Source organism: Podarcis bocagei, assembly GCF_964188305.1.
Source record: "Podarcis bocagei genome assembly, chromosome: 1".
Lineage (NCBI taxonomy): Eukaryota > Metazoa > Chordata > Lepidosauria > Squamata > Lacertidae > Podarcis > Podarcis bocagei.
Genome location: NC_138125.1, coordinates 68,614,972 through 68,639,520, shown reverse-complemented (window position 1 = coordinate 68,639,520; position 24,549 = coordinate 68,614,972). Strand labels below are relative to the sequence as shown.

Below are 24,549 nucleotides of genomic sequence, written 5' to 3'. Positions count from 1 at the left end.
GTGAGCCCCATCATGGATAGCAGATACATTTATGCACTATATGCTTCTCTTAGCCATGAAGAACAGAGATAATTCAGCAATATGTGTGACAGAGGAGCTGTAGGCTACGCTGGGGTCCCTGACAAGATCTTTGGACAATCATTGGCAGCTCTGCTCAAATCTGCTTCAGTAACTTGAAACAATGTCTTATAGAGTCTATAACTATTTTTCCTCAGAATAATTTCTGCATTCTTAAATCTAAAATGACAGAATTTCTCCTCCCATGCCATTAAAAAACCTCCACAACTTCTATCCGGTAATGACATTGTAATTTTCTGGATGTGCAACTAAAGTCTAGAAGATAATAGATAATAAAAATGAAGAGTTCTATAAACGACAATTATATAGATTTCTGCTTCATTTGAAGAATAATACTCAATATATAAAAGCTGCTTTAATTTAAAGTTAATTTAAATCTTAACTTGCTGTCACACTCTGAAGGCAAAAGAGTTATTTCAATGAAATAGACATATGTAATAATTTTGTGTTCCAAATGTATTCATAACTTTACTTTTAAATAATATTTTAAACATTACTTTTTACTGTAAAGACCTGCTGCAATTATGATACCTGTGGCAACATTTTTAAAAAGAATTTTACCACAATGAAGGCCATTCAGAATCTTGGTTTGTTCTGATGAGTACTAACCAATTTAAAATAATTCATAAACCCCTTTGTATTTCCTTTCACTGTTCACAATCAGATGATCATACAGAATAAAAGCAATTATTTAAAGTTAGGAGCATGTTATTTTTTCAAGAAGTTCTTTTTATCTTAAAAAAGTATTACAGGAATTAAAAATGGAGGGGGATAAGCTCTTAGGTCACTGTGGTTTGCAATGAAATCAGGGCTTTTCCATGGAAAAATGGATGCATTTTAACACGTTACCATCAACAGCAGCTATCGGTAAGGATGCAACTCCTTTCACAGTACAAAAACAGTACAAACTCCTTCCCTTTTTAATGATGTTACTCCACGTGAACATATATATTTGTCAGTTTGGGTTTTTATCAGTTTCTCATTTTTTCCCCAAACTTAAGTTCAGCTCCCACATTCCACATAAGTTTGGATATATATTTTTAAAGTCCTCATGCTGTTTTGCCTGATAGACACATTTCTGCAGAGCAAATTCCCCTAACAGAAAGCATTTTTGTATGCTATTTTCACTGGTATAGGCTTTGTATGTACACCTTACTCCAGTATATGCATTTTTGTATAATTGGATGGAGCAATGCACTGCAAATTTCAGAAAACTGCATATACCAAATGATGGCTGTGCTTTGCTTTGTGTATTGTTTCAGAAAGTGTGAATAAGGCACACACAGAAGTATATTATTGTTCACTTCAACTCGCCTGTGGAAACAACTCCGAGGCCATGAAAGAAGGAAGGATAACAACAGGAGGATTTAAAGAAGGGACTATTGGAAACTCAAGGCAGTAGAAACATAGGATGATTGGACCCCACTGAACTTGAAGCATGGAAAGCCCCAACAAAAATTTATAATTTAGCAAAATATTTGGACTTTAAGTATTTGTATAATTTGGAATATTTAATGTGATTTGATTGGATTGTTAAAATGGAAAACTTAATAAAAATTATTATAAAAAAGAAAGAAAGTGTGAATAAGGCAAGTTCACCCTCAAATGCAAACTGAATCAAATATTTCCCCCATCCTTAACCAATGCTGATATAACGTCTTTCCAAAAGTTGCTCTGCATGTTGCAAAACAGATGTTTGACTGTCTGACGGCATTTGTTGTGACATTGCTCCACAGCATGCCTGGTAGTCCAGAGCCAGGCAGCTAGTTGAGAAACCCGCTCCCTTACAGTCATACAGTCCCTGCCCCTACTTCTTGCATTGTATGAGAAAGTGGGTACAATCTGCTCTAAGCCACTGTTCCACAATCTGGTGCCCTCCAGATGTTTTGGCTAGCCCAGGTTGATGGGAATTATACTCTAAACCATCTGCAGAGCAACAGGTTGGGAAGGTTGCTTGAAGCCATCTGAGGCTTAGCACTGGATGGCATGCTTTCATGCTAACCCCTACACCCGCTGATCCCTATCAGACTAGCAAACTGTAACTCCACCAACTTATTTCTGCTGATACTCCAACGGGATGCAGAGAACCACTTCACATGACTTAGCACTAAGGACAAACAAGAGGGTGTCACCGCAATGCCAAGTTAGTTTGCTTCGTGCTGTACAGTGGTACCTTGGAAGTCGAACGGAATCCATTCTGGAAGTTCCGGAAGCTCCTGCAGTTCCGGAAGCTCCTGCAGCCAATCGGAATCCGTGGAAGCCCAGTTGGACGTTTGGGTTCCAAACAATGTTCGCAAACCGGAACACTCACTTCTGGGTTTGCAGCGTCCGGGAGCCAAACCATTCGATTCTCAAGGCGTTCAGGATCCAAGGTACGACTATATTCACAGAACTCTATTATGAGTGAATTTACGCCAGCCTGCACTGCACTTTTTTCTTACGAAAGAGGTCATGTCAAATAAACTAACTACTGGTTTGAGAAATGCAATTACGGCTTGATTATATGAAGAAATGTGACTCAGCGCTATATTGCACTGTGTCTAACCAAACCTTAGTTAAAATAAAAAAAGCAGGGCTCACGTTTTGGGTGGACTGTCAACTTGACCTAATTAAACACCTCAAAGTGTAATTGCTCATGTTGAGACATCAATACAAACAAATGTTTCTAGCAGGGTCCTGAAGGGACTAATTATTAGCCCATATCTTACTCAGTATTTCCATAATCAGCTCCTAGTGATAATATTAAATCTTGTTAATAAGATTTAAGAATAATTGGGGGAAAAACTGAAATTGTGTGTAAACAATGAGGAAGACCGATTGCGGTTAAACTGGGAGTTACTGTAAGCAGAAAAGTTCTAATAACCAAAGGGGGGAAAGGCAACAATTTTAGCAAATGCAAGGAACAATGGTGGGAGAATGATCTGTAACTAAACCAGGAAGAGTCAGCATGGTGACCTCCTGATGCTGCTGGACTACAACTTCCATCATTCCTGGTCTTTTGCCATGATGGCTGGGGTTGATGGGAGTTGGAGTCCATCAATACCTGCAGGGCAGCATGTTGACTACCCTTGATCTAAAGGAAGGATTTAAAAAAAAATGGAGTGTCAAAGAGAGAAATCTTAATCACTGCTGAAGGCTGGTTGAGATGTTTGTGCCTCTTCAACAGTAGGGCAGCTCGTTCACCCTGAAGACCTCCAGCGTACCTTTGGAATGCCTCATGGGCATGGGAATGCTGCTAGTAAGATGTGCTAGAGGGATCTCAGAGGTGGCCCAGCAGTACCCCTTAACTACAGCAGCCTGAAGCTGTCATAGTTAACTTCCCTCCTATTGGTTTTCTCATGGGGAGAGGGAGAAGCAACCAAAAAAATCTGTCCTCCAACTCCTGCCCTGACTTCTGTGAGCCATGGTTCTAAGTTAGATTTAGAGGTTGTTGTAGATAGTGAACACAATCTGGCCATATTTTACTACTATCTAACATCTCTGTTTATAAGTGAGTCACTATGCTTTCCTTCCACAGAGGCATACTTCCTGCCATGCCAGTTCAAACACTAGTCTGCTGTACTTTAGCTCTAAACATCACTAGGGGTATATATTAGAGCAACCTGAAAGTCATTCAATTGACTAATGTTTAAAGCAGGGATGTGGAACCTGTAGTGCAGCAGTTGCTGTTGGTCTGCAACTCCCACCATCGCTGACCAATGGCCATGCTGGCTGGGATGGATGGACTTCAAGCCCAACAACATTTAGCATGTCACAGGTTCCCTGCTTTCGTTACACAAAACGCATAAACAAAACACAGGATTTTGCTTAGACAGTAAACCTATATTCTTCTTGAGTTTATTCTCCAGGATAGATTGAGGCAACAAAGAATGGGCATTTTCAGTTGTATTAACAGAAATATTAGTTCCCAGGCTTAACACTGGGGTTCTGCTTAGTACTAGCAATGCCTCCTTTGAAACTTTGTCTTCTATTCTGGGTATCACAGTTATATAAAGATGTTGACAAGCTGCAAAAGCTTCCACAAAGACCTAGGAAAATGATAAATCGTATTGAATTCCATTTTGACAGAATGAATGAAATTGGTCTGTTTAGCTAAAAGAAAAGGAGATTAGAGTGTGAGGGTGGGACCGTGTTGTCACTTTTCAAATATTTAAATGTAACTAAAAAAAGAGGGACAAGAACGACTCGCTATATCCACTGATCATAGAATCATAGAATCATAGAATCATAGAATCATAGAGTTGGAAGAGACCACAAGGGCCATCGAGTCCAACCCCCTGCCAAGCAGGAAACACCATCAGAGCACTCCTGACATATGGTTGTCAAGCCTCTGCTTAAAGACCTCCAAAGTAGGAGACTCCACCACACTCCTTGGCAGCAAATTCCACTGTCGAACAGCTCTTACTGTCAGGAAGTTCTTCCTAATGTTTAGGTGGAATCTTCTTTCTTGTAGTTTGGATCCATTGCTCCGTGTCCGCTTCTCTGGAGCAGCAGAAAACAACCTTTCTCCCTCCTCTATGTGACATCCTTTTATATATTTGAACATGGCTATCATATCACCCCTTAACCTCCTCTTCTCCAGGCTAAACATGCCCAGCTCCCTTAGCCGTTCCTCATAAGGCATCGTTTCCAGGCCTTTGACCATTTTGGTTGCCCTCCTCTGGACACGTTCCAGTTTGTCAGTGTCCTTCTTGAATTGTGGTGCCCAGAACTGGACACAGTACTCCAGGTGTGGTCTGACCAGAGCAGAATACAGTGGCACTATTACTTCCCTTGATCTAGATGCTATACTCCTATTGATGCAGCCCAGAATTGCATTGGCTTTTTTAGCTGCCGCGTCACACTGTTGGCTCATGTCAAGTTTGTGGTCAACCAAGATTCCTAGATCCTTTTCACATGTACTGCTCTCAAGCCAGGTGTCACCCATCTTGTATTTGTGCCTCTCATTTTTTTTGCCCAAGTGCAATACTTTACATTTCTCCCTGTTAAAATTCATTTTGTTTGTTTTTGCCCAGTTCTCTTATCTGTCAAGGTCGTTTTGAAGTGTGATCCTGTCCTCTGGGGTGTTAGCCACCCCTCCCAGTTTGGTGTCATCTGCAAATTTGATCAGGATGCCCTTGAGTCCATCATCCAAGTCGTTGATAAAGATGTTAAATAAGACCGGGCCCAAGACAGAACCCTGTGGCACCCCACTAGTCACTCTTCTCCAGGATGAAGAGGAACCATTGATGAGCACCCTTTGGGTTCGGTCATTCAGCCAGTTACAAATCCACTGAGTGGTAGCAGAGTCAAGACCGCATTTTACCAGCTTCTTTACAAGAATATCATGGGGCACCTTGTCAATTGCCTTACTGAAATCAAGGTAGGCTATATCCACTGAGTTCCCTTCATCTACCAGGCTTGTAATTCTGTCAAAAAATGAGATCAGGTTAGTCTGACATGACTTATTTTTCAGAAATCCATGCTGACTCTTGGTGATCACAGCATTCCTTTCTAGGTGCTCACAGACTGTTTGCTTAATGATCTGCTCCAGAATCTTCCCTGCTATTGATGTCAGACTGACTGGGCGGTAATTATTTGGGTCCTCTCTTTTCCCCTTTTTGAAAATAGGGACAACATTTGCCCTCCTCCAGTCTGCCGGGACTTCGCCTGTTCTCCAGGATTTCTCGAAGATGACTGCCAGTGGTTCTGAGATCACATCTGCCAGTTCTTTTAATACTCTTGGATGCAGTTCATCTGGCCCTGGAGACTTGAATACATCTAAACTAGCCAAATATTCTTGTACTGTCTCCTTAGTTATTCTGGGCTGTGTTTCCTTTGCTGAATCATTTGCTCCAAATTCTTCAGGTCGGGCATTGTTTTCTTTATCGGAGAAGACTGAGGCAAAGAAGGCATTGAGGAGTTCAGCCCTTTCTGTGTCCCCTGTTTGCATTTCACCATCTTCTCCTCTGAGTGACCCCACTGTTTCTTTGTTCTTCCTTTTGCTACGAACATACCCCTAAAAGCCTTTTTTGTTGCTTTTAACCTCTCTAGCAAGCCTGAGTTCATTCTGTGCTTTAGCTTTTCTGACTTTGTGTCTACACGTGCTGGCTATTTGTTTGAATTCCTCTTTGGTGGTTTCCCCCCTTTTCCATTTTTTGTACACATCCTTTTTTAATCTTAATTCAGTTAAAAGTTCTTTAGATAGCCACCCTGGCTTCTTTAGGCACCTTCCATGTTTCCGTCTCATTGGTATTGCCTGACGTTGTGCTTTTACTATCTCCCTCTTAACAAACTCCCAGCCATCATGAACTCCCTTTCCTTTTAGTATTGCTGTCCATGGGATCTCACCCAGCACTTCCCTAAGTTTTATGAAGTCGGCTTTCTTAAAGTCAAGAAATTGAGTCCTAGTATGCTTGGCTGCTCCTTTCCGCTGTATAGTAAACTTCAGAAGAGCATGATCACTCGCGCCTAATGATCCTTCCACTTCTACCCCACTAACCAGGTCATCAACATTGGTTAGGACCAGATCTAAAACGGCTGTTCCTCTTGTTGCTTCTCCCACTTTCTGGACAATGAAGTTGTCTGCAAGGCCAGTGAGGAATCTGTTTGACCTTATGCTCTGACTGATGACAAGATAAAAAGCAGCAGTTGCAAACACAGAAAGGTACATTTAGTTAGAACAGGGCGGGAAATAGATTTCTCTAAAATCAATGGAAGGAGTTAAAGAAAAACGAGTATTTTTGTGACAAGGTTGGAGAAGCATCTTTCTTTAAAGGTTGAATCAGATGCACATGGGCCACATTCACACCACTTATTTAAAGCACAATCATACCACTTTAAATTTTCATAGCTTCCCCCAAAGATTTCTGGGAGCTATAGTTTGTTAAGGGTTAACCCCTATTGGCCTCACAGACGTACAATTTCCAGAGCTTCCTGTGAAGAGGAATTAATCGTTAAAGCACTCAAAAATTGTAGCTCTGAGGGGGAAATGGGGGTCCCCTGGCAACGCTCAGCATCCTTAACAAACTACAGCTCCCACAATTATTTGGGGGGAAGCCATGACTGTTTATAGTGGTGTCGTGGTTCTTTCAATGTATGGCCTTGAATTCCATGCAACCTTGTGAATCTTTTGAAATATAATCTGTGAAGATTATTCATTGAGAGGAGAGCAATTGTTGAACCAAGAATGAAATAAGACTTAATCAATTAAGAACACTTTCCAGCTGTATTTGATATCATGTCCTAATATCCACATTTACACTGTATTTGACAAATAGGGCTGGGCGATATCTGGTCTTCAATATCACGATATATCGCCAGCTAACCATTGTGATATCTCGATATACCACGATGTCTTAAATAAGGCTGCAGCTGCCTAGCAAAGGGCAAGGTTTGTGCCTTAAACCTGCATAACAAAAGCAATAGCAAAGCCATGTGGATCTTATCGTTTGCTGATCGGAATCTCCCTGCCTTGGCAGGGAAGCTTATCGCTATGCTAGCAAGAGGCACGGGGCTTGTGCCTTGCAGATTGTGCAGGCAGAAAGCAGCTTTTACAGCAAAGTAAAGCCCTTTACTCTCCAAAGGCAGCTGAGAGGCAGCAGGAGCTTATGCCTTGCAGATTGGGCAGACAAGGAAATGGCCATTTACTTTGCAGTAAAGAGAGCCAGTGTGGTGTAGTGGTTAGGAGCGGTAGTCTCGTAATCTGGTGAACTGGGTTCGATTCCCTGCTCCTCCACATGCAGCTGCTGGGTGACCTTGGGCTAGTCACACTTCTCTGAAGTCTCTCAGCCTCACTCACCTCACAGAGTGTTTGTTGTGGGGGAGGAAGGGAAAGGAGAATGTTAGCCACTTTGAGACTCCTTTGGGTAGTGATAAAGCGGGATATCAAATCCAAACTCTTCTCTTCTTCTAAAGTGCTGCTTCCTGCCTACCAGGTCTGCAAGGCCAGCTAGGCAGTGCATTCTCGATATATTACAGAGTGAAAAAATATGAAACCTTTACTGCGGTCTGGAGTTCATACCGATAAGAGACAAAGTATCAATATATTGCCCACGCCTAATGACAAATAATATTTCTTTTCACTTGTGCAAAAACTAGTTCTAGGTACACATGCAGCCAGCCTATATTGGAGCTTTTATGTAGGATGTCAGGATGTAGGATGAAACAGTTAAAGTTGACATTCTTCTCATGGTCAGTGAGCTGCTCCACAAGGAGGACAGGTTTGTGTCGATCTACATTCACATCGCTCTGCATAAGGGCTTTCTTGGTAAACACTTCAGCAATCACTTCACCAAGAACAAAATAACTTTGTTCTACATTTGAAATGCAAAGATAAATTGGCCCATAAACTCAGAAAGAGAAACAAATACTTCAAATGTATAAGGCTTATCTGGCTGACGAATATTAACAAAATGCACCTGTTATTATTCTGGTGCAAAGCAGAAACATCAATTTTCAGCTGCGGGAAATTCTCCCTGGCACTGATCAAAGAAAAACAGAAATGCTGGTGTTCTGATAGAAGTGGATATGACCTGGGAGGCTTGAGAGGCAGGGAAAATGTAGTGGTTATCACAACTATAATTGTTTCTGTACCTGAAAAGTGAGTCTTTCTCAAATTACACTGCATTGATTCCCAATGTCTCATTTAGAGAAGCCATAGCAAAGGCCCTTCACTTTGGAAAACATGCCAAGATCCAGAATGAAGCCTGATTTCTTGCTTTACACTTCAGACAGGTTTTCTAATTCACACCAAAGGATGCTCTGATTTCATTGTAATGTAATGTATTGCTAGAAGTACAAAGACTTCAGGATGGGCATACAGCCATGCTGCCGTTTTATAGGGCCATAAGTGACCTAAACAGCAGCAAACAACCTACTAAGTACAAATTTATACAGAGCTGAGAGCACTGAGACAAATGATTTGTTACAAATAATACGTTTTCTCTTTCTACCTTCCTGACTCCCTTTGCTTTTCTCTTCTAGTAAACCTCCATATTGATTTGGTTCTTGCAAATGTTTGGGTTATAGTAGGAAGGCTGCGGAGCTATGTGGTAGAGCACAAATGGCTCTGTGGGACTTGACTATTCTGTGTATCACAAATTTCCATGTTTGCCTTGCCAGAAATTGGCAAGGCAAAACTTAGAAACTTGTGCTACACAGAACACTGTCTTTCCATCTCTTGCACTCTAACTCCCCCCCTCAAAGTAGGGACATTGACACCTCAGAACTGCAGCCCGTAGCCAGTTAAATTTGGCTGCAAGATGTCAAAATCAATTCAGAGTGAGAGGAATAATTCCTTTATCAGTCACATGTTTGATTCCAGACATTCAGAAGTCACATAATATATGGGATGACATCTCAACACTACATAATAAATCAGATTTGCCAATATCAGTGGGGGGGGGATTGGAATCAGTTGAGAGTGTGCAAGAAAAATGCAAATGAACAGGGGGAGGGGGAAATATCTCAGTGTAAAACAGAAGTTGGTTGAGATTCATGGAGATTTTAGAAGTGTTATTTCTCCCCAGATAAACAGGAAATGCTAAAATCCATTTATGGAAGGGCAAAAATAAATGAGCTTCCTATGAAAACAAAAGAAACATTATGAGGAAAAAGATAGACCTCTGTGATCAAGATGTTGATCTCATTAAAAATCTGTAGGAACTCAATTAAAGCCAAGTTAACCACAGTTAATTTGCTGATGGCTGTGTCAATCTATTGAACCCTGCATGCAACAGTGAAAGTTCCTTCTACCACAGTAATGTGTGCTGAGAGCTTGCTGAGTCTCTAGTGGTACCGAATCCTCAACCAGATGGTGGCTTCTAAATGACACACTGGGTCTAGCACTGTGGTATATGACCACATTACTGGAAATATTTTGGAGAAAAAGCAGTACCTTATGGACATGCCTACATCTGGCTATCCTGCATCAGACCATCAGAGATGCTTATCAGCTGTTTGCACTAAGGCAAGGCGACAGGACTGGGTGGGAGAAGGAACAGAGGTTGAAGCACTTCATTTATCTAGAATGCTCTGAAATAAAACTCCTCACTTCTGAAATAAGAATTGCGTGAATGAGTCCAGCCATGATCCTTCAGACCAGTGGATCTACTTACTAAGAATATAATATAATCACCATCACCATCACCATCATTTATTATTTGTACCCCGCCCATCTGGCTGGGTCTCCCCAGCCACTCTGGGTGGCTTCCAACAAAGATTAAAAATACATAAAAATATAAGAAAAGACCTGCTGCCCCACCTTGCCCAGCATCCTGTTCTCACAGTGACCAAACAGATGCCCATAGGAAACCCACAAGTGGAACCTAAGTCCCACAGCACTCTCCCACCCTGTACTTCCCAGAAGAATAGGCCTCTGAGAGTGATAGCCTTATCTTCCATGAATTTTAGCTATGATTAGAAGACCGGGTGATCCTTGTGATTCCTTCGAGCTCTTATGTTCAACTCAGCTGAATCTGAGTTGAACAAGATTTGGATCCCCTGCTTTAACATGGTTCTTTAAATGTACACACACATACCCTCCAACATGTTGCAGCAGAAAACCAGGACACCCATTTTCCAGGACCTCACATGTGTTTGGGTGCCATGATCTCGTGTGATCTTCAAAATGTGATGTCCCTGGACAGTTGAAGGGTATGCACACAGGTTGTGTGTGCGCACCCCCTCAGATGAGACTACATAAACTGGGGAAGGGGGGGCATGGGCACTGGGAACAGCTTCCTAGAGGCTAGAAGCATTTGTAGGTGTGTGTCCAGGGCACTGTGGGAGTTGCTGTAGGTGCCTGTTTTCTTCAATAAATAATGAACTATCGGACATGTGACTTCCTGGACTGAGGGTGCCTAGGACACTAGGTGAGCTGTTTCTTTTCACTTTGTTATGATGACGGCATTTTTTTTTTTAAAAAAATCACCATAGAAAGAAATGTCTTTTTTTAAGATGATATAAAAATAATTGGTCCCACAACATTATGGGCATCTGTGAAGAACTAATTACTTAGTCCTTCTGACGGTAAGAGCTGTTTGACAGTGGAACAGACTCTCACAAGAAGTGGTGGAGTCTCCTTCCTTGGAGGCTTGCAAGCAGAGGTTGGATGGCCATCTGTCGAGGATGCTATAGCTGAGATTCCTACATTGCAGAGGATTGGACTAGATGACTCTCAGGGTCCCTTCCAACTCTACAATTCTATGATTCTACTTCCTCATAAAACCTTAAACATTTCCCCCCCTGTGAGTATTATCTAATAGTTGATTGTCCTTCTAAAAGTTTTGTTTTCTCTGCAGCATCATGCCATGGCTGCTTTTTGTAGGAGGGGGTGGAATACTTTCATGGACTCTTTTCTGTACTCATATATATTCCAGGAGTGTTATTTTCATTTTAATTCCTCAAGGGATATTTTAAGAATTTTAAAAATTTGAGTGGGATCAGCAGGTTTTTTTTACCATGAAATTATTCAATATTCTGCATTTAGGTCTGTAAATGAATCCCAGGAAAAAAAATATCAAATGGATGGCACAATTGTGTTTATACAGCCACTAACATAACCGCCAATAGGGAATTTTAGCTGAGACAAGGTCAGCACAATATTGAAAGAGTTGCCGACTACTCAAATAGCTTGAGTGGCATTCTCAATATCACCATTAAACCATCAGACATTTGCTTCTTTTTTTGCAATGCATCAATCTTTAACCATTTAAACACACAATTGCTCTGTACACAGGCCTTTGCCTGAGGGAAGACTGATACATTCCTGCAAAATGTTTGCACTGTTGACATCACAGGTTGACTTGATTGTATTACCTACAGTTGCCCTTCAGCAGCTTCAGCCCTTACCTCTTTTACCTTCTTCTTCCCCTTAATTCAATTCAGTTCCATGTATTCCATTTATGCATTACTTCACACTGCCCGAAGGAGTCCTGAAGCAATATACAGGGGCAACAGTATGGAAAATATAGTATAAAATGTATACCCATGAAAATGAAACAGTTGTGGCCACATGCTCTCCCTGGTGTATTCTTGGAGCTTGTAAATGCTCCTTCATCCCCAGCTGCCAAGCCAATTAATTTGCAGGACTGAGGAAAAATAGACACCAAGTAAGTACCTAGGGTACCATGTGTGTTGGTGCAGAATCCCAGACACACCAGCTTGAACAGAAGCAGCCCTGTTGGCAATAACAGAAAACAATAGAGCTGTGACAAGCGTCCCCAACCTGCTGTGTGACTCTGATCCTGGGGTCTCCAGTCAGACTGACTCACCCTGAGTCAACCCAGGGATCCATTTATGAACTAGCCCTGGGGAGACACTAATGTTGAATAAGGTAAGCATCACCTATATTCTCAGGATTGCTGTTGTGTGGAGTCATGTTGTGGGGCAGGGCATCAGGCAGGAAGAAGAGACTGGTGGCATTGGGCTCCTACCTTTTCCTGGTGGTCAGGGTTTCTTTCCACCTGATGTCTGCCTCTCTTTCCTGCCCCCTGAAAGCCCTGGATCTCTCTAGGCCACCCAATCCAAAATGGAGCAATCCCTGGCTGTCTCAACCTGAATTGACTGATGTGCAAATCTCTCCAAATATATCACGTTTGGCTCAGGACTTGGCATAATCCAGTGCACAGTCTCAGTCAGTACAGCATGAGGCTCTTAATCTCAGGGTCTTGAGGTTGAGCCCCACACTGGGCAAAAGATTCCTGCATTGCAGGGGGTTGGATAGGGCAACCCTCATGGTCTGTCCCAACTCTAAAATTCTATGATTCAGTCCTTGTGGCAAAAACACTGAGAGTAAGTATGTTCTTACTCTCATGGATCACTGCCTTGCCATGGCAAAGGGGCTTGAATAACTCAGAGAAGCTATGAACTATGCTGAGTAGAGCACCCAAGATCCCAAGGTCATAGTGGAGGGTTTTGACCAAACGTGATCCACCTGGAGCAGGAACCGGCAAGCCACTCCAGTATCCCTGCCAAGAAAACTCCATGACAAAGACAACAGGCATATAAAAGTTATGACGCTGGAAGATGAGCCCCTCAGGTCGGAAGGCGTCCAACATGCTACTGAGGAAGAGCGGAGGACAAGTACAAGTAGATTCAGAGCTGATGAAGCAGCTGGGCCAAAGCCGAAAGGTCGCTCAGTTGCGGATATGCCTGGAAGCGAAAGGAAAGTCCAATGCTGTAATGAAAAATATTGCATAGGAACCTGGAATGTAAGAACCATGAACCTGGATAAATTGGATGTGGTCAAAAATGAGATGGCAAGAATAAATATTGACATCCTGGTCATCAGTGAACTAAAATGGACAGGAATGGGTGAATTCAGTTCGGAAGACCATCATATCTACTACTGTGGGCAAGAATCCCGTAAAATAAATGGAGTGGCCCTCATAGTCAACAAAAGATTGGAGAAAGCTGTAATGGGATACACCCTGATGTTGGGAAAGATGGAGGGCACAAGGAGGAGAGGACAAGATGGTTGGATAATGTTCTCGAAGCTACCAGCATGAGTTTGACCAAACTGTGGGAGGCAGTGGAAGACAGGAGTGCCTGGCACGCTCTGGTCCATGGGGTCACGAAGAGTCGGACATGACTAAACGACAACAATGTTCTTAGATAAAGGGGTGTGCATTCACATTTGATATCTTTCATTGAGCAAGCAAAACAGTTCTCAAATTGAGGTTGCTGTGGGTGTGACATTTGTGAAAATTGTCCTGCTGAGCAAGTGTTGTAGCAGTTCTTATTTCTTCCATGCAGAAATAATAATAAAAAAGTACAAAGGAATTACAGCGGATTAAAACCCAGTTTACTTATCTACCAGGTTCATTAACAATGCTAATATTTCATTCACTGCAGGTAGATAATATCTAAAGCACAATATTTTAGCATATGAAAAGAGGTGCTGAAAAGGGTTTAAACTGCAGGGAATGTTGCTCCTGCTGATAGATACTCCCCAGGCAGTTAATGCATGGTTGGAAATTACAGTTCTCACATCTTTTACAATGCACCATAGATAAACAATAATGGATGGAGAAGTTCTATTGAAGTGCGTTGCATACAAATGATTTTCAATACTAATCATCCAGTTTTCTAATATTCTCTATGTGTTCTTCAGACATGCAGTGCAAACCTATGTATGTATGTTTACTTAGATGTACGTTCCACTGTGTCCAATAGGACTTACATGCTTAGGGTTGCAGCCTATATCTTATTACCCTATAGCTGTACTTCTGAGATGTTAGGATCTCTGTTGCTGTTTTATTAACTGTATTTAATCAGCTTTGCACAGAGAAGAGAGACTGGATTGGTTTAACAGATGAGGGTGTCAGTCACAACTGTCCTTCACTGAGGATTTGTTTTTATAACAGCACTCCTGGAGGAATGAAGCATTTTGAGACCTTTTTTTTTTCATACAAGAGCTCAAACACAACTACCAGTTTCCCACCCCATCTCAGCTTTCTGGTGGTACTTTTCATGTGTGCACTGATGAAGCAGTTCAGGAGAAAGAGACAGGCCCATGTGCAAATATCTTATGCATTATTAATAAAGGATGCCTGGAAGAAGGATTGCTTGGAGAGCAGGGCAAATGTGAAGCCCCACCCTCAACAGTACATTCAGCATAGGCTCAGAACAGTTTTCAGTCACTTACCCATCACACTGATAGGATATAACAAGAGGGATTTTGAACTCTTCTGCCTTTTGCTAAATTTAGACTGAACTTAGAATTTATTTTATTTCCCATGTTCCCTGGGTCTTTGTCTCTTGTTGGGTTTACCTAAAATATGTTGATAGTTTGGGTCTTCTATGTGCCAGCAAAATTATCCAAGATTAAAACAGAGGCAAGCTGGAATACTTTCATTAGGCCAACCCTCTCCATTACCACACATTATTTAAGACCCATCATGTGCTTGTATATACTTATGCTGCAACAGCCTGTTAAACACTAAGAGGGGTGTTATGTACTGAGCTGAATCCTAGAACAATAGGATCTAGAATGCAGCAGTCTGAGCCACCCAATCCAGCCCCAGGTGGAAGTGAATCAGCGACCTGATTGGCCTGCAGGAGCAGCCAATCAGGCTTCTGGAGGAAGTGAATCCGCAACCTGACTAGCCTATAGGAGCAGCCCAGAATTAGTCAATCACGCAGGGCCCATTGTGTAAATAATATATATAGCTAGACGTTTTGGGGAAAGATTCATTCATTTCTACTACGAGTTGAATAAAGAGCATGAAATTCACACTCGACTCATAGTATATTTCAAGGATGGTTCTTCTTTTAGTTAAAATAGGCTTGAAAATATAATTGCCCTACAACATACATCTATTCAAGGCATACCATGGCAACTGCAGTGCATGTGAAATGGCAGGTTGTACACTGCCGTGTGCCTTTGTGAGCTACATGTGAGTTCACGGAAATTCTCCACCAAGAGGTGGAACTTCAAGAGAACCTGGGAAGGGAATTGAACTCTAAAGAATGACAATTCCCTGCATCAGCGGGGGTTGTGGGTGTAGCCAGGGGGCCAGAGGATACAAATCAATACAAAGATGAGGTTCTGTCGTCCCCCCAACAAAGCCTGCCCCCCCAGCAAAAATTCTGCCTATGCCCATAGTGGGGGTGGCCCACATGACCACTGCGGCACCTTCCAGTACTATGATTCTGCACACTCCCGTTAAAAACGTTTTACCAAGGCATCTCTCAAATATCAAAATAGGGGCAATGATTTTTTTCAGGTACAAGAGGTTTGATTCTGAAAGCAAAACACTGAAACCATGAAACAAAGCAAAGGAGAGAATCCTTATAAAAAGGGAGCAAACAATGCAAACCTTTGGGGGAGGAGAGGAAAGGTTGATTATGTGCAGTTCTCGTCTGTTTTCCCCCTCAGAATCTGAGTGATTTTAATTCACCACACACACACACAAAGCAAACAACTCTCCTCTTCCCTAGGAAAAAAAATCCTGTACTAGGGCCTAGAGGATGGACAAAGAGCAATGGACGGCAGAAACCTTTTGAGATATCTGAGGGGCGGGGGGAAGAGCTGCAGTTTGGAAAACAGCAAGGATAACAAGAAAAACCCACTATGGTCTCTAGACAGCCAATGGGGCAAAAGGGATACAGGCCTTATGCCAGCTGCGTTGGCAGGAAGTCAAGAGGTGTCAAAGCAATAACTACAGTAAAACTGAAACTGTCAGGCATTGTTAGTCACTCTGCATGCACCAGCACCAGCGGAAGAATTGAAAGCAAATCCCAAGTATCGTTATGTCAGTTTATCAGTTCTGGATATCTATTTATATTGTTAAAAATTCCAACAAAAGCTGAGAAAAAGAAGAACCCCAGATGCCTGAGTATTTGCACTTTTGGCATGTAAATGTCAATCAAGGTGATAAATAACTAAGTAAACAAACAAACAAACAAAGGGGAAGTTTTTGAGTACTTTAGGGTGGTGGGAGGGTGTGATACTGACTGAGACAAAGGGTCAGCTCTCATCTTGGGTCAGTTATCAGCCTCTAGTTAGGATTTCCCTGAATGTGTGGAGGAAACTTTGCAGTACAAATTTGTGATTTGAAGTGCTGAGGCAAACTTTCAAAACAGCAGGTTGAAACAACATGCCTGAAGCACATTTTGGCATCTGTGAAGTAAAGTCTCACAGCAGCAAGTGTCACCGTCAAGTGAGATTGGGACGGGTGGCAGAAAGAAGTGAATTAGTTAAGTTAATTATTACATTTATATCCCTCCCTTCCTTCCAAAGAAGCCCAATGAAAATGCAGCTCACTGTAGGCTATGCATTGTCAGAAAGAGAAATGGCTTTCCCTCAGCTGAGTTCCCTTATGGTTTTGTGGTAATGTTCTTACCATTTCCTTTGGGATCTAAAGGACATCACATCTAGAGACTGGATCTTGGCTTGAGAGAAACGGCACTCAGGCAAATTCCTTTGGGGAGATCTTGGCGATATTCTATTTTAGGGACAAGAGGGAACTTTTCCTCAAGTTACATGACTAGCGATCCCAGTGGGGGGTATGCCCCTAAATTGCCTCATAACTCAGTTTTGTTTCTTCTTCTCTCTGCACATCTTTGAGACTAAAAATCTTAACATGACTGAGTTCAAGGATTTGGGGACATTCTCTGATACCATGCATTTTAATAACACTGTATTTTTGCTGAATTGTGTCTTTAATAGTGCAATTCCATGTGTTATAACTAGAAGTAAATCCTACTGAATTTAATGGAATTTACTCCTATGAAGACTTACGGTACCTAGGTGTAACTCCCACTGAAGTCAATGGGGCTTAATTTCAAGTAGATATACAAAGGGCTGTACTCTATGTGACTATGCATCTTTGATGGTACTGCTCAATATTGCTTGGTGGATTATTTGAATATAACTTAACTGGTTTTATTCTGAAAGTTATACATAATTGCCTGTCATTACTTTGCTAATGATTGAGATAAGGTTTCAGGTGCCCCTTATATCATTCTGATAACAGTTGATTAGTCTTCTATGTTACCACAATTTACTCAGATATCTTATAAACAGGGCTGCAACTTTGAGTTAATTGGTTAATTAATTGCTTAGATTGATTAATTAAAAAGCTTTCGATCAACTAAAAATATGCCCCTGGTTAATCGAGCAACATTTCAAAAACAACCCACCAAATTCATTATTTGTTAATAAACAAGAACATTCTCATCAATATCTTTTGTCTCTTGAGGACTGTTTTGCCGACATGCCTTTGTAGCTGTTTAATTTTTAGTTTACCAGTCAGTTTAATTATTATCTGTATTGTTTTTAATTGTGCTTTATGTTTTAATGTTGTATACTATCCCAATATTTTTTATAATAAATAAGGCATTCATTAAAAAAAATCCATGGATTTGATCCCCATAAGGGACAGCTGTCCAACTTTATGATTCTATTATAATTAAAAACTTCAACCAACAAAATGTTTTATAGTCACACAGAATTCCAAAAGCAATCATGGATATCCTATGTAGCAAGTGCTACATACAAACCTATCATAGGAAATAAATCTGATAATCCTCAAAGCTTTTCTTAGCCTATGTCCTGCCTCCTGGCTGCAATGGGATCCCCCTGCCATACTCACACATGTACCAGTAAGTTATTAAAAGTGTACAGAGGTAGCATAGAGGTTTCTATGAGGGGCACAGCCTGCTGTGAGGCCTGTTAGTTATGTTATCAAGATTGCATCTGGGCTGGCTTAGACCCAACCAAGCTTTGCTGAATCTCCCCCAGTGCACAATGGATCATCCTGGCTGTTCTTACCACCACCACCTTCACAGAGCCATCTTGGGGAGCAAAGCAACAAGCAATGTATGGCATGGAACAGAAGTGGTACAGCAAGGCTGAAAGTCTTTTCAGGCTAATGCCAATTGAGTGGATAGATCCAAACAAGCTCAGATTTGCTCAGTAGTTAGGCTGAACCTGCTATCTTTTCCTCATGGGCGTCAAAGGGATGTAACCAGAAGCACAGTGCAATTCATGGTATTGCTACAAAAGGCTAGTGCCTGACTCTGCCCATATTTTTGCTGATATAGAAGTCCAATATAATTGATCTGAAATTTCTCAGTCAAACCCTCCTGATTTATTTTTTTAATGTATTTTCTCTTCTTTATACAAAAGAGACTCTCACATGCAAACATCAGACGTGGTAATTTTGCCGTCTTGCATATTTTAAAAAGAGCATGAATTTTGAATTGAACATCTGCCACGAACTCTCTGTGGCCACTTCTGATGGATGATTTACCAGACTAAATGTCTTGTACAATGCATTCTCTAGACAAGAACAGCTTGCCAAATACTGATTATCTTTTTTGTGGGGGGCCTGTCCTGTACCTTGCTTTCCTGCCATTCCTTCAAAGGAAGGCATATAATGTAGCCTTTCCAAAGTGACTAGGTTCTTCTCAGAGAATTAAGGACAGCAGCTGCTTGGATTCTGTGTGACAGGAAAGACATAGCTAAGTGAAAGCCACTGGCAATATTTGTGTATTCTGTGGTTCTTGGCCAAATGTAGACTGTAACTTAATTATCCTGTCACTGTGCTAATTAGGTAATATTAGTATGTAAATACCTCAATTAATTATCCTGAGTGAACACACAGGCAACTGCCTTCACATTTCTATAGGATATGTGAGTTGAATGGATTCTGCCTCCATTTGCTCCCTTAATCTGTTTTAATTAAAACATTTTAAATATAAAATGGGAAGTGGATGAATCTCAGCGTCCTGAAACTATTTATTTTCAGTTAGAAAAAACGCTACAGACTCATAACCTGTTTGACCATGTGAAACAACTGTTCCATGTCATTCTGTGTATATCGGACAACCATCCATAACCCGGTGCCCTACAGTTGTTTTGGTACCAGGCTGAGGGAGGATGACATTCATTCATTCATTTATGGACTGCCTCTCCTATAAAAAATTGCAAGCATAAAACACCCTAAAAGCAATTCAGAATAAGGACTCAAAAGGTCTTTAAGATATTCTGGACCCAAGTTGTTCAAGGCTTTGTAGATTAATATGAGAAACTTGAACCTGGTGAGTAGCATATGGACAGCCAGTACAGATGTTTAGAGGAGCGGCATGCCACCAGCCAACTGGCACCATTGACAACCTAGCAACTCCATTCTGCACTAGAAGGACTAAGGGAAACCCACTACAGCAGCCAGGCTATCCCGATCCAGATACAGCCATAGCTGGTGTACCACACGAATTTTGTAAAAGCGATTCCCAGCCACAGAGGTCACTTGGTTACAAAGATGCATCCAGGAGTGCCCCAAGCTACATACCTTCTCCTTCAGAGTGAGAGCAACCTAGTCCTGAAATGGCCTATCTTCTGGACACAGGAACCCCCCCTACACGCATAACCTCCATCTTCCCTATCTTCTGGACACAGGAACCCCCCCTACACGCATAACCTCCATCTTCCCAATATTCAAATTGAGTTTATTGGCCCTAATTCAGTACAGCACTGCATTTAGGCACTTGTCCAGGTTCGCACAGCCCTTTCTGATCCAGATGTTATGGAAAAAATAGAGCGGTGTGTCATCAGTGTATGGGTGACACTGTGCTCTGGTCCCCGAATGACCACTACCAATGGTTTAATGTAGAAGTTAAATAGCACTGGGTGTAAAATAGTGCACAGGGGCTGAAGAACATTCCCCAATGTTACTCTCTGGGCTCAACTGTAGTTAGGAACGAAACCGCTGTAATACAGTACCTTCAATACCCATCCCAAACAATCACAATCCCCATCCCTCTCTAGATAAGGGTCATCCATCAGGGTGACCAAGGCTGATTTAGTCCTGAACCAAGATTGAAGTGGATTTAGATCATCAGGGTTGTTCAGGAACACACTTGAAGCTGCTCTGCCACATGACATTCCCTACCATCTTCGTCCCATAGTGGTGTAAATGACTGTCTGGTAGTTACCACATACCACCGGTTCCAGGGTAGTTTTTTGTTGTTGTTTTTAAGAAGCAACTGCACCTAATAATAATAATAATACAATTTTATTTATATCCCACCCTCCCCAGCCGAAGCCGGGTTCAGAGCGGCTAACAGCAGTAAAATAATACAACATTCTAAACTCATTTCATTATAAAATAATTTCAAATCAGATTAATGGCAACCATTGGGCTAGAGTTCTGTGAGGATTGCCAAAGAAGGGGGTCAGGCTGTGCCTTGGCCAAAGGCCTGGTGGAACAGCTCTGTCTTGCAGGCCCTGTGGAAAGATGTCAAGTCCCACAGGGCCTTAGTCTCTTGTGACAGAGCGTTCCACCAGATTGGAGCCGCAGCCGACAAAGCCCTGGCTCTAGTTGAGGCCAGCCTAACCTCTCTGTGGCCCGGGACCTCCAAGGTGTTTTTGTTTGAGGACCGTAAGGTCCTCCGTGGGACATACCAGGAGAGGCGGTCCCGTAGGTACGAGGGTCCTAGGCCGTACAGGGCTTTACGATGCAGTATAGATTGACTGGATGTTATTGCAGATGGATAAATTAAATTGATATGATTGGGTTATTGGTTATGAAGATTGCTTAAATTCAAGGTATAAAAGTACAAAAGCAATTGTCTGGTTACTGTTTTCAGGTGTCTCATTGGGGACAGAAATATGCTTTAACCAACTGAGCTATCCAGGTTGCATCCACAAATTGTAAATAGTGCCAATGTGAGCTGTTTCCCTACACATGCCATTAGCAATGGCCAACAACTTCTTTCACCTGATAATCTCTGGATTCAGTGTTTTGGTTCTGTTTTTCTTTTTTTTAAAGGAAAACTTAGTCCTCTTTTCAATGAGCACAAAAGGTTTCCCATGAAGATCTGCTGTACTGCATGCATAAACATCTGTGGTTCATTGCATAATAGGTTTTACTGAGCAAAAAAAGTGTCTCTTATATATGCAAATATGCCACCATACCCAAGTATGTTATTTCCCCATTTAGTCAGCTCACATTGCTAGCAGGTGAAGCCACCACATTTGGAACACTAGTTATCTGCAAGTGTTTCTCACTGTATTCCTCTTAGAGCTTAAAAGTGATAAACGTGCTTCATTGGTATGAAGTTTCAATATTTAATATTGTCATAATTTATGAAAGGAGAATCAGCATACTTTAGATTATTGCTGTTTAAAACAAAATCTCTGGAGCTAGTATTCATGGGCTACTTCAACTAAAAGCTTATAAAATGGCTAAAAGCTGATAACGAAAGCTTAATGAAGGCTTGTAAAATGGGTATTTAGACCTTGGCTTTTATCCAGCAAGCCCCAAATGTATTCTGACAGTCATAAATCCTCAGACCAGGCCAGAGGGGATTCTCATATCTTTGATTAAAAAACAATATAAACTATCTGCAAAAAGAGCAATTTAATGTATTTTTTATTAAGGCCTTGGGGAGATTGGTACACCAGTCAACTGAACACTACACAGCATTCATAGTCCATCTGTGCAGCCTAGCTTTACTCACAGAATTCATATAGGACAAAGCTCCAAGCAGAAAAGCTGGCAGAAGATGGGGGCAAGGGAATGATACACATTTCAAAACTCCAAATATAGTGTTTACAACTTTGTGAGCCGATGGGCCCATTCTGTTAATTGTGCAGTTAATTATCTTAAGACAATTTATTGCCCTTTTCCAAATGTCTGTATGAACAGCTAATGCCGACCCAAGCTCATTCAAGGTGAGATAGGATGGGATAATATGTCACTCGAATGCACGTCTACAGGGGGTGTTGGCATCACTTTGGGACCCACTGTGGCTAGGGGGCTGCTTCTGGCCAACTTTGAGGAAGACTTCCTTTGCTTTGCTTTTCCAAAGCTTTGTAAGTCTCTCCAAGATAAAAGTCAATGGAGACCGTGCTCTGAAGGAGTGTATATCAGGGCATCTGCCCAAGCATCAACACCTGCATTTTCAGCAGTGTGAGCAGGGACACCTCTGCAGGCATGTATCAGAGTTTTAACAGATGCCTTTATTTCCTGTGAAGCTCCAAAGTTTGGGTTGAAATGGCCCCAGTAACTTTGGACCTGTTTTGGAGGAGGTCCAAATAACTCTGAAGTGGCTCACTTTTGTATGGTCTTTGTCTGAAGTGGAGGCACACTCTCAGCTCCACCTCCACTCCCTGAAGTTGTGTGGTGGAGGTGGGCCCAGCTTTTTCAGCTTGTTGCAACACGTCAGTTATGCTGCATGCCCAACCTGTGGCTGAATCTCCTTCCCAGGTATGAATTACAGTGGTACCTCGGGTTATATACGCTTCAGGTTACAGACGCTTCAGGTTACAGACTCCACTAACCCAGAAATAGTACCTTGGGTTAAGAACTTTGCTTCAGGATGAGAACAGAAATCGTGCTCTGGCGGCGCAGCAGCAGCAGGAGGCCCCATTAGCTAAAGTGGTGCTTCAGGTTAAGAACAGTTTCAGGTTAAGTACGGACCTCCGGAACGAATTACCGTATTTTTCGCTCTATAACACGCACCCGACCATAACACGCACATAGTTTTTAGAGGAGGAAAATCCGCAGGCATGCCACACGTAGGCATTTCCTCCATAACACGCACAGACATTTCCCCTTACTTTCTAGGAGGAAAAAAGTGAGTTTTATGGTGCAAAAAATACGGTAAGTACTTAACCCGAGGTACCACTGTACTGGGTAAATGAAAGGTTTGCCACCAAATTCAATGAGGAGGGATGGGGGTGGGCAGCAGCTGTATGTGTTGAGAAACTGAAATAAAAAAAAGAAGAAACAGAAGGGGGTGCTGAGAAATAGAGTGCAGAGGGGTAGGAATGCAAAAAGAAAATTTATGAATTCACCAGCTCCACTTCAGAAAGAAGATAGTTTGGAGATCCAGAATCTGGGATGGGAAAATAAGTTTGGAAGCACCACTAAATAGCATAGTAGCAACCAACCAGTACCAGGAAAGTACCAAGATACATAATTTTCCTCCCATATAGCTCCACCTTAAAAATATTATTAAGTGGCAGCTGGCATTTGCTGGGACGATGTTGCATGTTCTTTCTCTTTCTTCTTTGAGCCACTTTACAGTTTTATTTGAAGCTGTTTTCCCCTGAAGCTGCTCCATCCTTAGATTCTGATTCCTTTGACTCTGCCTGCCTCTGTATTCTGATGCCTCCTTTCTTCTTGATTGTTTAATCGCACTGGACCACATGCCAGCCCTTGACTACACACCTTGCCACTCTCTTTTAAATTTCCACAAATCTTCCTAAGATCTGACTTTGATTCTGCCCTCTGAGCTCTGTTTCATCCTTCAAGAGAAAGCCAATCGTATTCAGATTTCCCTGAGATGCTAAGTTGAGGCCCGCTGCCCTTAGAAAGCATCTTGTGCAAATCCTTATCAGCAAAGCATGGAATCGACACTTTATTAGTTCCTGTCCAGCATACATCCTCTTTGCTGTTGTCTTGGTCTCTTGAATGAATGTGAATGAATGGAAGTGCAGCAATGACAGATGATGATGCAGTCATAATGGACAGGTGAGGAAAGGAGAGCACACTGTTTGGGCTCACTGTATATTACCCAATGACACTACACACCCAGCAGGGCAAACAAGGGCTGCTGTACAAATGCACTTTTCTGAGTCAGGGGTGAGTTGGGGTAGAGAGGAAGGTGGAACCAGAATATTATAGGGCTATTGTGGAGCTAGAGAAGGTGTAGAAAAGGACAACCAAAATGACCAAGGAATTGGAGCCACTCTCCTATGAGGAAAGGTTACAACATGTGGCATGCTTTAGTACCGTCATACCTTGGAAGTCAAACAGCTTAGATCCCAAAGATTGTGGCTCCAGAATGTCAGAAACCCAGAAGTGACTGTTCTGGTTTGCGAACTATTTTTGGAAGCCGAACGTCCGATGGGGCTTCTGCGGCTTCCAATTGGCTGCAGGAGCTTCCTGCAGCCAATCAGAAGCCGTGCTTTAGTTTCCGAATGTTTTTGAAGTCGACCAGACTTCCGGGATGGATTCCATTCGACTGTATATA

The 24,549-nt window shown here is 41.9% G+C and overlaps 1 protein-coding gene across 1 annotated transcript in view; it reads right to left on the bottom strand.

Moving 5' to 3' along the window:
* SPON1 (spondin 1) overlaps positions 1-24,549 on the bottom strand; it is a 282,486-nt gene that overhangs the window by 67,657 nt on the left and 190,280 nt on the right. The gene's annotated exons all lie outside the window — the stretch shown is intronic.